The 16,144-nt window shown below is 36.3% G+C and overlaps 1 pseudogene; it reads left to right on the forward strand.

Annotated features, from left to right (window-relative positions):
* Positions 1-4,300: 4,300 nt before the first annotated feature.
* The window catches only part of LOC134486694 (vomeronasal type-2 receptor 116-like), a 41,614-nt pseudogene continuing 29,770 nt past the window's right edge, over positions 4,301-16,144 (forward strand).

Below are 16,144 nucleotides of genomic sequence, written 5' to 3' on the forward strand. Positions count from 1 at the left end.
AGGCAAAGTTTAAAACAGAGGTAGAAAGAACACCCATTCAGAGCATGCCCCACATATGGCCCATATGTATACAACCACCCAATTACGTAAGATGGATGAAGCAAAGAAGTGCAGGCTGACAGGAACAGGATGTAGGTCTCTCCTGAGAGACACAGCCAGAATATAGCAAATATATAGGCAAATATCAGCAGCAACCCACTGAACTGAGAACAGGACAACTGTTGAAGGAATCAGAGAAAGGACTGGAAGAGCTTGAAGGGGCTTGGGACACCATATGAACAACAAGGCCAACCAACCAGATCTTCCAGGAACTAAGCCACTCCCCAAAGACTGTACACGGAGTGACCCTGGGCTCCAACCTCATAGGTAGAAATGAATAGCCTAGTAAGAGCACCAGTGGAAGGGGAAGCCCTTGGTCTTTCCAAGACTGTACCCCCAGTGAACATGATTCTTGGGGCAAGGGCGGTAATGGTGTGAGGATGGGGAGTGGAACACCTATATAGAAGGGGAGAGGGAGGGGTTACGGTGATGTTGGTCTGGAAACTGGGAAAGGGAATAACGATCGAAATGTAAATAAGAAATACTCAAGTTAATAAAGATAAAAGAAAAAAAAAAAGAACAATAATGTCAACCAACCAGGGCTTAAGGGACTAAACCACTACCGAAGTTTATACATGGACTGACTCAGGGCTCCAATTTCACATGTTGCAGAGAATAGCCTTGTTGGGGCACCAGTTGATAGGGAAGCCCTTGGTCCTACCAATATTGTACACTCAGGGTAGTGGAATTTGGGGGTGGGAGCATTAAGGTGGTGGATACGTGGAATACCCGTATGGGTTAGGAGGACTGAATGGGGAATAATGGACTGGAAACCGCGAAAGTTGATAATGTTTGAAATGTAAGTAAAGAAATATATCTAATAAAAAAATAAAAATAGAAAAATAGAAAAGCCAAAAGGCCTATAATGAATATCCCCTCAAATAAATTTCTATCAAATCTACTCATAAAATTATATACATTTAATTATATCAGTACATAAATTCAATAATTAGAAATAAGAACCCTTTCTAACTCAAGAAAAAGAGTGAATGTTAGTAACCACACATCAGAATTTGCACCATGCTGTTTTGAGACTTCTATTTTCAAAGCAATTAATTTAAATCTCTTCACCTTAACCTAGGCACACTGTTTGGACAATGGTGAAAAGCAGCCACATTTTCCCCCAAAATACCATAAAGCTGTCTGTAGGCCTCATACTTAAATTCTTTTTCACTGAAACCTCCTGGGCTAGGTCTGTATAGTTCAAACCTCTCAGTAACATAGTCTTCTGTAATCCTACTAGGATAGACCATTAAACCCCATTTAAAGCATTCCATTTCTTTCCAAAAGTTCCAAAATTCACATTCTTTCAAGCTCCTACAGAACATCCCAGTGGCTCTTTAGATCAACATTCCAAAGTCCTTCCAGTCACAGGAAAACCCCATTCCTGAACCAATTTCTCTTAATCCAGGTTTCTATTCCTGCACAAACATCACAAACAAGAAGCAAGTTGGGGAGGAAAGGGTTTATTCTGCTTACACTTCCACATTGCTGTTAATTAACATAATGAAGTCAGGACTAGAAGTCACATAGGGTAGGAGGCAGGAGGTTTTGCAGAGGCCATGGAGAGATGCTAGTTACTGGCTTGCTTTCCCTGGCTTGCTCAGCTTGCTCTCTTATAGACTATGAACCCAGGGACTGCACCACCCACAATGGGATGGGTCCTCCCCCCAAGAATACTAGTTGAGGAAATGCATTAATGCTGGGACTTATGGAAGCATTTTCTCAATTGAAGCTCCTTTCTCTGCGATAACACCAGCTTGTGTCAAGTTGACACACTAAACAAGCCAGTACAGTCTCCAAACATGTTGTTGCTGCCACACAAAATGAAGCTTTCTATGGAAAACAGTTCTCTCTTTCCTTTGAGAGGTGGGGTGGAAGGTTGCTGTTTTCAGTTGCAGGTTGTTAATGCTCAGGGATGAAAGAAAAAAATATATTCAGGGATCTCTTTCTCTGTATCCTCTCTTCTTTCTCTTCTGTCCAGTGTTAGGTCACAAAACTTGGGATTTGTGAAAAGGAAAAGCAGTGAAGAATATTGTATCTTGTTTTAGAATAAACAAGTGAGAAAAGTCTGGAATATCTTAGATTGGTAAGGATTTTTTGGAAGAAAATTGAAAATTTAATGTTATAAAGATCTAATTTGATTAACAATAATTAACTTAAGATATATGTCTAACTACTTATGTATTTGCTAAGTGCATATTACCAAGCTGTTAAATAATTGAGATAGGTAACATCATAAGTTTTTTGGTTCCCATGACATTCCTTTCACAAGGACAGTGATTTAGACAAAAGCCCCAATCCATCAGAAGTTTGAATAAGGTACCTGCTTGCTAAATAGGGAGTAATTTTCCTCATCTCTGGGAAGAGAAACTTGTGTGCCTTCCAGTAATATAAGACTGGTATCTATTGCCATGTGAAGGTTAATACTGGCTACTAGGACTTCTTAACTATTTTCTAGAAGACAGCTTTGTCAAATTTGAATGAGTCTTTTTCCTTTAACCTATAGAGTGATTGTATTGGTTTCTTCATTGTGTCTATTCTCATTGTCAGTTAAGTGGCCTCTCTTCTTATGCACTATGTCCCATACTGGATAGTCTTTGCCTGATGTTTCCTAGACAATATAGGATGTACTTCCAAACTTTCTGCTTCAAGGTTAGGTCTCTCAGAACTTCTGGGCTTGGGTGTTAAAGATGGATGTCCCCACTTTTATGGATAAACTTTGACTCTTCTAAGAAGCCAATAAATCTCTGTCATTTTATTTAACACAGAAGCTCCTTGGTCTGCACACCATGCTTACTCAGGTTAAATGTATACCTCTCAGGTCTTTGATGGGTTTGAAATCTAGATTAACAGTAAACTTCGTAAGTCCAGAGCTCAATATTAATCAGTGAAGTCCTGATAAAAAAAATCATAGTCTCAAACCCCACAACTAAAATTTTCTTTGGTTTCCTTGTAAGTATAAACTTTAAATCCACTTTTAATCATGTTCATTTGACACAAACCCCCTAAAGAACTTTGGACTCAACAAGATAGGGAAGAGTACCAAAATACTTTGTTTAAAGTTGTTAAATTCAAAGGAACTGGACATTGTGATAATGATTCTTACCTTGAGAGTTCTCATAATTTCTTTTTATAGACTATTCACCTGTGTTTCACATCAGTGAAATAGTTACTCTTAGGAAACAACAAGGACTTTTGGAACAAGAAGCAGAATTTTGAAAATAACATTTCTAGTTCATTTTTTATTGTCAGTTTAAGTGAGTATAAATTCCTGGATCATATGCTAACATGGGTCATGATGCATATCTTTAGCTCAGGTAATCAAATATTAATTGACATATAAAACACAATATGGGAACTTGCTAAAAATGTTCTTCTTGAGCTCCCATACCCATATCATCTGGAGAACCAGGCAAATGGGAGATTTTTATTTATTTATTTTTTATTTTTTATTAACTTGAGTATTCCTTATTTACACTTCAAATATTATTCCCTTTCCTGATTTCCAGGCAAAAAACCCCCTAATCCCTCCCCTCACCTTCTTAATGGGTGTTCCCCTCCCCATCCTCCCCCCATTATCGCCCTCCCCCCAACAATCACGTTCACTGGGGGTTCAGTCTTAGCAGGACCAAGTCATAATTTTTATTGTGTAAAATTTACAGATATTAGAGATAAAGCCCCTTTATTGGACTATAAGTAGGATATGTTGGGATAAACTATACGAATGCATATTCTCTAAATGGCTTGAAAGTTGTTTCCCATAGTTCACACTTGTTAGTTGCCACCAAAAGCTCTCCAAAACATTAATTTGAGAGTTTGTACCGCCAACGATTTCTTTTTAGCCTTTTCCTTTTTCACTGAGTTGCTCTCCTCTAATATAAACTGGAGGGATCTGATTAAATTGTTTTTCATATTAAAAGTTTCCTGCTTCATATGTTTAGCCAATTCATCCCAGGAGAAATCAACCCTGAGTTCTTGTTGTTTGTAATCTTTGCTGAAGTTATATTGCATTTGGCTAGTGAAGAATATGAACAAACATATTTGTCAACTAGTTTTTCATGTGAATAGAGGGCCTCAGCAGCAGAGTCCAAGGGAAGGGATAGTTTCAAAATTCAAAATGGGATTCCCAATCCTTTGGAATGTTTATTGTGACAGATTGAATCATCAACAATCTCAAAACATACATGGTCACAAAAACATGAACCAAGCAAATATGTACTGCATAATGTGTGTTCTGCATCAACCAGACTCATGTAATAATAGGATTTTCACCTGGATTTTTATCTTCTGGATCTTGCAGATTCCCAAATTTGTCTCTGCTTTTGTCTTTAATATCAGTAGATGTTATTACATAATCACTGAAGAATTTCACTATGAAATGATGTTGTCATTGTTGCATTTTTTCCTCTTCATACTTTCTACACTGGGAAGAAAATGCCATATTCAACAGTACCCTATCAATACTGGGACAAATAAATACAGTAAGTACAATTATGTATTTTTCAAGTTCAGAATTCTTATTACTTATTGGGTATAACCATTAAATTTTACTTATTGTTTATCTTTTAATTTTTACAAATTCATTCTTAGAGTTTCTAAAATCTTTTTGTTAATTATATTTTCTTTTTCGATTATTTTCCTCATCAGGGTGGAATTAAATGGTAACTTTGACTGTATGCACTTTAGTTTCCCATTTGATTGATAACCATAACCTCTTATTTACCATTCATGCTATGTCACAATTATTGAATAGGTTTCCATGTTATGGTTTAAAGGTTTATTCTAAACCTGACCATGTTCTTCATAGCATTTAGTCATGATTGTACCTGTGATATTAGATAATGTCATTAAATGTAATAAGTGCTGAGTGTTGTGATGCTTGAACAAAGAAAATATATATGTTATTTGTAACTGTTTCTAGAGTTAAGAATGCCACAATTAGAAGTTGTGAATATAGAGGAGAGAGAGAGAATGGACTGAAGGAGCTGAAGGAGTTTGCAACCTCAAAAGAATAACAACAATATCAACCAACAAGGCCGTCAGATCTCTCAGGAAGTAAATTACCATTCCCAGAGTACACAGGGATGGACGTATAGTTCCAGCAGTATATGTAACAGAGGATGGCTTTTTCAAGTATCAATGGGAGGAGAGGCCCTTGGTCCTATGAAGGCTAGATGCCACAGTGTTAGAGAATGTAAGTGTAGGGAGGTGGGAAAGACTGTGTGGATAGGTGAGGGAGCACCCACACAGAAGCAGGGGGAGATAGCTGATTTATTGAAGGGATACCCAGAAAGGGATAACATTTGAAATGCAAATAAAAATATCCAATAAAAGAAAAAGTAAAAAAAATGAATAAACTATATACAACTATAACAAAACCAATAAGGTATAGCCATTTGAACATTCAACTGCTGGAAGCTGAAGATAGAACAGGTTGAAAAAAAAGCTTCTCATATGACGACGATAGCGAGGCTGCAGTTTGTCTTTGAACTTGAAGTAATATATTTCAACATATTTTATTGACAAAGAGTTATAAGATGGCAAACAGAGCTGTGTGTTGAATGGTTACATATGACTAACAAAATGCCTACAAAACATATCTAGCGAATAAACCAATCATTTCCCTGTTCTTTCTTATTTCTCTTATTGGATTTTTAAATTTTTCATTTCAAATGTTATTCCCTTTCCCAGTTTTCCCACCCCCTCCCCTTTTTCTATAAGGGTTTTCCCCTTTTCAATCAACCCCCTTTCCCACATACCTCTACACTGGGGATTCCAAAGGATTCTCCTTTCATTTTTGCCCAACAAGTCCTTCCTGTGCTACATATGCAGCTGGAGACATGGGTCAGTACATGTATATAGTATTTGGATAGTAGTTTAGTCCTTGGAAGCTCTGGTTGGTTGGCATTGTTGTTCTTATGGGTTGCAACCCCTTTCAGCTCTTTCAATCTGTTCTTTAATTACTCCAACACAGATCCCATTCTCAGTGCAATGGTTTGCTGCTAGCATTTGCCTCTGTATTTGACATTCTCTGACTGTGACTTCAAGAGATAACTATATCAAGCTCCTGTCAGCACTTCTTAGCCTCATTAATCTTCATCTATCTGTATCTGTATCTGTATCTGTATCTGTATCTGTATCTGTATCTGTATCTGTATCTGTATCTGTATCTGTGTCTGTGTCTGTGTCTGTGTCTGTGTCTGTATCTGTATCTGTATCTGTATCTGTATCTGTATCTGTATCTGTATCTGTATCTGTATCTGTATCTGTATCTGTATCTGTATCTGTATCTGTATCTGGGGCAGGCTCTGATCAGTCTTTGCTACAAACTTTGTCTGCTTATCCCCTCTCATGAATATTTTTGTTCCCTGTTTTAAGAAAGAGTGAAGCATTTGCCCCCTTTGTTGGCCTTATTCTTGAGCTTCATGTGGTCTGTGGATTTTATTTTGGGTAATTCCAGCTTTTGAGCTAATAGCGACTTATCAATGAGTGCATCCCAAGTATGTTTGTTTTGCGTGTGTGTGTGTTTTTCACGATGATATTTTCTAGTTCATTCCATTTGCCTATTAATTTTATGAAGTCATTGTTTTTGATAGCTGAGTAATACTCCATTGTGTAGATGTACCACATTTCTATATCCATTTCTCTTTTGAAGGGCATCTGAATTCTTTCCAGCTTCTGGCTTTTATAAATAAGGCTGCCATGAATATAGTGGAGGATGTGTCTTTGTTGTATGTTGGAGCATCTTGTGGGTATATGACCAGATGTATAGCTGGGTCCTCATGCCCCGTGCTATTGTCTCGCCAGCATGAACACGCGGGGACACACGAATCCTTCTGTAGCTAAACATTTATTGAATCTTAAAGAGAGGGCCCGGGGCGCCAGCATGGCGCGGCTTATATACACCCTAGTGCGGCACATCCACACCTGATTGGTCGCTTACCCATGATCTCATAGGCACGCCCCGGAGTGGGCAAAGACCTGACACGAAGGCACTCTTGCACATGCGCACACAGTTAACTTCCTGAAAGGAAGTCGACTGGCACGGCGGAGGCCAGGGCCATCTTGTAATGGCGAAAGCTATCCCCTCTTTCCACGTGGGGCGCAGTGGAAGCTAGCGCCATCTTGTGGTGGGGAATGTTATTGCGGCTCTCCACATCTCCCCCTTATTGTTTTACTAATAAGAGGCTGGTCTAGGTCCCTGTAGTTACGTCCATCTGTTGTGGCTCCTGTCTTAGGTCGTTCCTCTATGTCACAGCCTTATCCGTCGTAGGGTAGCCCTATCACCACCGGGCCTCGTGTCTTAGATTTGTCTGTGCATGAGGAAAGTTGCCTGTCTCTGGATACCGCAGTGCTGTGTGACAGTAACTGTTAAACAACCTAGGGCGAACTCTATAAAAGAGGCCAGCCAGAAAATGAGTTAGTGGGGAAATCATGATCACCCTATCATGTGTAATGAGGAAACCTCAGCGATGTAGAAGGGCTGATCAAAGAATCATTGAGTCTCTCTCATCCCAGTGTAATGGATCCACAGATCCATGGGGTGTAAGAGCATAGAACTCAGATACCGACTAATTCCTGAGCATAGATAACCAAATTCCAGGGGAGGCCCCTTGTTCAATGGCCACAAGTGTTTGAGTGATAACGGCCTTGTCACGTTTCTGTTGAGATCTGAGTTTGTAAACAAACCATAGCATGAACACTAATCCACAGCGTAGGGCTGCACCAAACAGAGCCAGTCCCGGTAAGTAGTGGGCACCTCATCTAGTTCTCCTCAGCTGTTACCACCTAGGGCCGTAGTCAAGCCGCTCCTATAATAAAATTTAGAATTCCCAATTGTTAGCAACTACTCCAGAAAGGTCACCCACTGTGCTTGCCTAACAATAGATTGGGGGAGGATAACTCTAGACACTGTAGACACAATGGTTGTAGCAGTAAATGGCTGCTACAATAGCAGCGAAAATAACAAGGTCTTTCCCAGGACAGTTTAGGATCAGTAATTCTTCTCTGGAACAACCAGCAGGCAAGGGAACCATGTCTGAGATCTGCACAACCAGGGCAGAGTTCCCCGGTCCACAGCAGCTTCACGCAGATGGCATTTCTGTGAAGCTATAGACTGCAAAATGACAACACCAGTTAAGGCAGCAAGAGTCACCAGGGGAATGAGGGGGGCAGCAACGGCTGGAGTCCAGTCTTCTCCAGCATGCAGCAGTGCGCAGAGGGTCAGAGAGCAGGCCACAGTGGGACGGGACACATGCATCGGTAACACTGACTGCAGCAACGCCAAAATCTCTGTGATGACAAAAGATGAGGGGGAATCTTCCATCTTCCTCTCAGCGCAGAGGAATGACTCTAGGAACCCGAACCATGAGAGCTGAATCTTCATGCAACCAGGATCAGCAAGTCTCACCAACCACCTCTGGCAGCTGGCACACTCTTGTAGCATCCTGTAGAAAAAACACAAACATTCCCTCTTCCCCATATAAAATATCTGAACAGGATCATGCCAATACATGTATCTTTCTATTTCATCTAGGCAGAAGTATGTCTAGTTGTAGGGTGCCATAAACTCAGAGTGTTCTTTGGCATCAAATTTTGAAATTGAAATAAAAGGAGTATCATAAATAATTGTATAGCATACATAGCATAAAGGGATAACTCCTCCTCTTTATTTATTAAGATATAGTAAAGATATTATTTATTAAGGTAAGTCCTCAAGGATTAAATTGAGGACACTGAGCACTTGTATTTATAAATTGACTTGTATACCAAATTATTGTCTCTAGCATTATTGTTTTGGTGATATAAAGAATGAGATTATTTGATTAATTTTTCTATGTAAGGCCTGTAATCTGTCTGGCATCATTGTCTTCCCTTGTTAAGGGGTTCAGGCAATCTAGTTTGAGTTCTTAAATGTCCTATAAAGGAACAGTACTTAGTGCTCTTAACCACTAAGCCATCTCTCTAGTACTTTACAAACTTTATCTACCTAAACATAAGCATTAATTAGAAATGTCAAAACCTGTAAATATTGTCTAGATTCAGTTGTACTAGAAATCCCCGAGCTGGCGGGGCAAGGCTGGGAATTGAAAGTAAGCAAATGGAGTCTTCTTCTTTTTATATCAACTCTATTACCATTTTCTATGGTTTTGTATAGTTGTCTGAGTCAGACCACTGAAAGGACAGTGAGTTGTCAGAAAATTTACACTGAAATCATCACTCACTGATTTCATGTAGAAAACTTGTCTCTTGTAAAGCATTAAGTAATTGAAATCAATTGTAAACCACAAGCCACACATTAGCTATCAGTATGTGAATTGAAAGCTTGATTTAAAAACAGTGACTAAGCCATGGAATTTAATAATCTGTATTGAAGTGACAGAAACTCAAGAGAATAAACAAGTGATCTAATCATATATGTAGCCTTTTCATTAGATGAACCACCTATAAATATAGTAAGCACATTTCCTATGGGTTGTATGTACAAATTTACAGTAAATACAAAAGCATGTAAAGAGTAAAGTTATCAATTTTGTGTGAAATTTGTATAAGTGATAGGCCAAATATCAGTATTTTTTTTTGGTTCTTTTTTTCAGAGCTGGGGACCGAACCCAGGGCCTCGTGCTTCCTAGGCAAGTGCTCTACCACTGAGCTAAATCCCCAACCCCCCCTTTTTTTTTTAATTTTATTTATTATATATAAGTACACTGTAGCTGTCTTCAGACACAACAGAAGAGGGCATCAGATCTCATTATGGATGGTTGTGAGCCACCATGCGGTTGCTGGGATTTGAACTCAGGACCTCTAGGAGAGCAGTCAGTGCTCTTAACCACTGAGCCATCTCTCCAGCTGCCCAGTATTTTGAAATAACCAATTTGATTGTTGTTTGGAATAAGGTATGTTTCACCAGGTTTTTTTTTAAATACTTCTATGACTCTAGCCTATAATTTTGTATTAACACAACTGAAGCTTTATCTCCAATGTGGATAACAAAAAGGACCTAAGTCCTCTGGTAAGGTGAGGTACTTAGCCAATTAACATATCCTTAGAAGCTTAAAATTAGTTTCAAATATTCTTTTCTGGAGTAGTGTAACAGCTACTCCCCAAATATTAAAGCTCATTTTGAGAGCAAAGGTCTGTAGTAAAAATTTCCATATACACTGAAAGATTCAAAGTTCTAACTTTTTACATTGAAGAAGTAACAAAATTACATAATATAAGGCTGTTAGCCATTTCTAATGATAGCACTCTTGCACATGCGCACACAGTTAACTTCCTGAAAGGCAGTCGGCTGGCGTGGCAGAGGCCAGCATCATCTTGTAATGGCGAAAGCTACCCCAGCTTTCCACGTGGGGCGCAGTGGAAGCCAGTGCCATCTTGTGGTGGCGAATGTTATTGCGGCTCTCCACATCCTCAGGTAGTGGAATGTCCAATTTTCTGAGGAACCTTTAGACTGATTTCCAGAATGATTGTACCAGTTTGCCATCCTTGTTCTTTCAAAGAAGAAGAAGAAGAAGAAGAAGAAGAAGAAGAAGAAGAAGAAGAAGAAGAAGAAGAAGAAGAAGAAGAAAAAGAAGAAGAAGAAAAAGAAGAAGAAGAAGAAAAAGAAGTTGTGAATACTTCTGTGCTCCAGCAATATTTCACATATCTCATGTTTTATTATAAGTGTTTGTTTGATAATTTAATTTTTATTCTCAGACAACTCTCCTGTGTTTTCCTGTTTACTTCATTTGTTTGCAGTATTTACTCTTGTTTTTAAATACATATAGAACAAGACATATTGACTATGAGAGTTTCATCATGGTGCTGTATCTTAGCTTATGTTAAATTTCCAGGTTAGTTGATAGTCTCAGACAGGTATTGCTGAGTTGGACAGAAATATTCATGTATATTTCTTGATAAAGTAAATAAGATGCTTTTATCCTCAACAGACCTTCACTTCCAGGTTCCTGTGAATACATGAAGAGATGTGTTGGAAACCAGCAAGTTGAAAATGACCAAAACAAAAACATGAAAGATTTTGGAACCTTTGAGAGTTAATTTATCAAAATAATAATTTTTTAAAAAAGCAAAGAAGGTATAACGGTGAATTATGCTCTGTGAGATAATATTCTGTGCTTGGTAAAATCTTTTGAAGTATTAAGGCACTAAATCAAAGACAGTGGAGGAGAAATATGTTTAGATATAAATGAAAATGTAATATTTATTTGGCAACTTTATTTTGAATTTTTAAAACATCAAATATGGGTATATAAAATTTATTTGAATACAATATTTCATGGTATTCTATTTTTGGGGGGAATCATATTTTGACACAAAGTAGATCATAATAATTTGTCATATGATAATAGATGTGGTAACTTTGGTTTTTTTGTGGAGACTCTTCTATTTCATTATTATCAATATTCCTTATAAATCCTCTTTTCTGGTTCCTTGTCCTCTCAGCAGTTGAGGTACCAATATGTATGAGTATGTGTTTCTACTTATTATGTGCAGAGTAAGTTCTTCACTGCAAAGAGTCTATTTACAGATATGTGAGCAATTAATGTCTGGTTTAGTCATTATGAATAAAAGGATTTATTTCTTTAAAGAACATTAAATTTGCATAAAATCAGAAGAAAATAAGCTAAATATATGACAAAATTCAGTCACTTTTACTATAATGTATTAACAATATTATTGGATAAAATGTTACATATGAGTAAAAGAAAAGTGGCTTCTTTTATTGTCATATTTTTTCATTTAATGTACACCTAATTTATTCAGCTTTGTATACACTCTATTATCAATATAGCAAGAAAAATGGTCCATGGGTAAAAGTACTGAATGTTGGAATTACTATCAGGAGAAAACTATCTTCAATATGTAGAAATAAGTGGAAAAATTAAAAGGAAAAGAATAGAGATTATATACTGAAGTAAATTGGGGAAAACATTGTTAAATCCTAGAATGAATGTTATTTTTAATTTTTTTTATTAACTTGAGTATTTCTTATTTTCATTTTGAATGTTTTGCCCTTTCCCGGTTTCCGGGTCATATTAACAGTACAATCTTTTCAAACTTGTTATCATATTCTTTATTTGTATGTATATATATTCTTCTGATATAGTCCATATTTTTAGGTGAAGGCAAAACTGTTTGAACGAAGGTTGTCATCCTACAATGTATGAGTTAAGATCGAGCTCTGGTCTTCAGGGCAAGCACTAGGATCCTACCATATATAAATCATATTATTGACCTATTGGTCAATCCTTTGATTGTCATATCTTGATTTTTTCCAAGTTAAACTGAGAATTTTCTCTATTGGTTTCTGAAAGTGAATTATTTTCCTTCACATCAAGTAAAATATGGGATTGAGCATATGTATCAAATTTAATTTCATCAAATACATATTCACTTTTACTCTTCATAGTTTGATAAAATTGATGTATCACAATATTTCAATTCTACTCAATTTTGTTTTTAATAGACTATTATTTTACTAGAATTATGCACCATGTGTGCAATTTTCTATATTAAAAGAGAAGCCAATTTTCTAGAGCATTTTTCATGTAGATAATGCTATTTTGGATTCTTTGTAGCATGTCTTCCCTCATGTATATTAGTAGTGAATATGGTTCCATTCCTAAATATATTGTTATTCTGAGTTGGCTTTATAATTGACCTCACTCTTTCTTGGAATTTCAGCAATGCAGTTTTTCAGTAAAAAAACAATGACTGGATCTTGGATGTAAACACCAGTCCAACATGACCTTATTTTTACATGTATTAATAATAACTACAAAAGTTCTTCTTTGGTAGCTACCCAGTTGTAACCACTGACCTTTATTTGCTCCGTTTGCACTTTTCATTGGCAGTGAAATCTTGTTTGTGAGCTCTCCTATTCTCTGTTTGTATTCTAAGAAAGATATAATCTGCAGAGTTATATTTGATCAAATTTAAATGTACAAAAAAAAAAAAAGCAGCTCAGAGCATATAGTGCAGGCTTTGGCAAGTTCTCACTGTGGTAAGAATTGATGGCCCTTTCTATCAGCAATGTAAGGGTTATTTTACCATCCATCTTATACGGGTAGATGTGGGCAACCAACTGAAACATTCATATTCCATAACTAATAAAACAAATATAGACTGATGTTATGTAAAATTTTTCCTGGGGAAAATTATAATCTTTCCTGTGGAAGAATATTACACCTCAGGTAAACTATTTCATAGCATTCTTTAGTTACTTGTAATTATGTGTGTGTGTGTGTGTGTGTGTGTGTGTGTGTGTGTGTGTGTGTGTTGTGTCAGTTTAAGTCCTCCTGGACGATTAATGAAAGCTAAGTCCATGAACTTAAAATAATAAGAGAATTTCTGTAGAGAGAATGGATGGGGGAAATGATGCAATCATTGTATAAACTCAAGAACAGAAATGATAAAAATGGTTTTCATTTGCAAAACATGTATTATAAAGCATGTAATTTAGAAATTAGGTGTGCAAAAAGTTATCAAATCTGTTTTATTAAAGTTGCCTCTGATCATTGTTCTTTGACTATAGATATTTAGTTCCTCTGATCTAGTAGTAGTTTTTATTACTTAATTAGTCATGGACTTCTCAAAATTCATACATATCTTTCAATTTTGTATATATTTTATTTGAATATATAATATTTACACATGAGAAAATGTCATTGATATTATTTCTCAAATTCAACATCTTACTTATCAATTCTTTTACTTTGGACTATATTACTTCATTTATATTTTTATCTGTCTGCTTTAATATAAAATTAATATTTGCTAATTTTTTATTATTTCTGTTTGTGATCTCAAAGAACTTTATTAATCATTTAAATAAAAATAAAATTAAGTTCATAACACATGCATGCATCAACAAAAATAGCATTATAATTGATTTCAAACATAAGTTCAAGTAGATAGACTAAGAGATTTTCCTATAGGCTGCTAGGTGGTTGATCTTGCCTTTGATGATTCAATACCTATACTGCTTGTCATCATATTGCTATTATTATGACTACCTTTTCTTTTCTTTTTGTGTGTGTTTGTATCTGTGTTTATGTGTGAATATATGAGCCTTTAGTATTTGTACCAATTAAGTCCAGTATTTGTATTGGAGCCTCAAGATTTGGGTATAATTTTTGGGAATCAAACTTGGATTCTCTGGAATAATGACACCCTTAATTGCTGAACAAGTCCTCCTCCCCACCATAGAAATTGTCATTGGAAATCTTAATAATAAGATATTTATACTTATAAGCAATTCAGTGCATTGATAATATTCTCCAAAGCCCCCATGTAGTACAGTGCCCATCCTCTTTGTCCATATCTCTCATTCCCAACTTTAAATTTAGCCATGAGCCATCATAAGACAAGCTAGTATCTAACATTTGACTTCCTCAAATGACTTTGCTTTAGATACTATCTATGATGAAACTCTAATAAGCAAGGCCTAGTAATAAATCATTTTAGGAAAGATTCCTGCTCTTAATATGATTTTTCTGTAATTATTAAACATATGTAACAATCATTAGCTATTTCCTCACCTATTTAAGCGGAGCTCTGAAAACACAGGAATATGTACTGTCTTGTAGGGATTCTATATAGATAAATAGATGACTTCTTAATTCTTAATGTTGAGTCTATAAGAATCCCTAAAATTATGTTGGTGTTTATTAAGTTTTTTTAATTAAATTTATTTATTTATTTATTTATTTATTTATTTATTTATTTATTTACAGCAATAGTGAGACTCCTTTTAGGTCCTTTTCTTATAGCTAAAACTGCAATGAGATCTTTGTACTGCCAAGGCTGGACCCCCCCGCCCAGTGTAGGGGAATGTCCACAGGTGGAAAGTTGTGCTGGTTGTGCAAAGAAACACAATTATAGAAGGGGAGGGGTATGGGAGAGGAGGCTTATGTTTGGAAACCAGGAAAGGGATTAATATTTGAAATAAAGATATTCAATAAAAAAGAAAAGTATATAAATTATACTTACCATGCTTTTAGGTTTTTTAGTTTGTTTGATTTTTTTTTTGTTTGTTTTTGTTTTTACTAGTATAACTGAAAGCATATAATCCAAACTCACAAAAACAAAGCAAAACAAAACAAAAAAACCCTGCATTGAGAAATCTGGCAGTCTCCCATGTTTTACCTGTTAATTGCTTCTAGATAGTAACCAGACTTTCTACCACTCAGAGAACATTCCAAGAGGTTGTAAAACAATTAAGCAAAGGTCATGAAAAGGGAACTACAATTTACTATAGATGCTAAGACAGAAGACTGAGTTCATACAAAACTTCATAAATAACTTAGCTATGGGTTTTCTCTTTCAAGGAACCTGTGAAACTGTGACTGATGAAGAATGTTTGCCATATAATTATTCCTAATGAATATGAATGTAAACATTTTTTGTTTTAAACTTTTATTTCAATTTATGATTTGATTATATGTGTGAACTTATGAGAAATGTTTTAACATGTGATCATGTTTTCTAAAAAATGTGTAAGTACTAAGGACAAAGAGAAAGACGGCTTAGACAAGGAGAAGTCAGAAAAAAATGTCCTTGACTTGCTTTGGATCGTTCTGCTTTCCTGCTTTCTTAGATAGATATCATTTGAAACTTTTTACAACTTAGAAATAAAGTCTATAATCATCTTTCTTATCTTACTTTTAGTGGATATTTTCTTTACTTACATTTCAAATGTTATTCTTGCTCCTGGTTTCAACTTCTACAACCTTGTATCCCCTCCTCCCACGACCTGCTTCTGTGAGGGTGTTTATCTACTCAACCACTCCCTCCATCCCTCGACCAGGCATTCCCCTACAGTGGAGCATTGAGCCTTCACAGAACCTAGGGCCTCTTTTCCTGTTGATTCCAGATAAGGCCATCCACTGATGCATATGCAGCTGCAGATATAGATCTCTCCATGTGTACTCTTCGGTTGTTGTTTAAGTCCTGAGATCTCTGATGAGTCTGGTTAGTTGATATTGCTTTTCTTCCTATAGGTTTGTAAATTCCTTCAGCTACTTCAGTCCTTTCTCTA

Source organism: Rattus norvegicus, chromosome 4 (genome assembly GCF_021556685.1).
Source record: "Rattus norvegicus strain SHRSP/BbbUtx chromosome 4, alternate assembly SHRSP_T2T, whole genome shotgun sequence".
Lineage (NCBI taxonomy): Eukaryota > Metazoa > Chordata > Mammalia > Rodentia > Muridae > Rattus > Rattus norvegicus.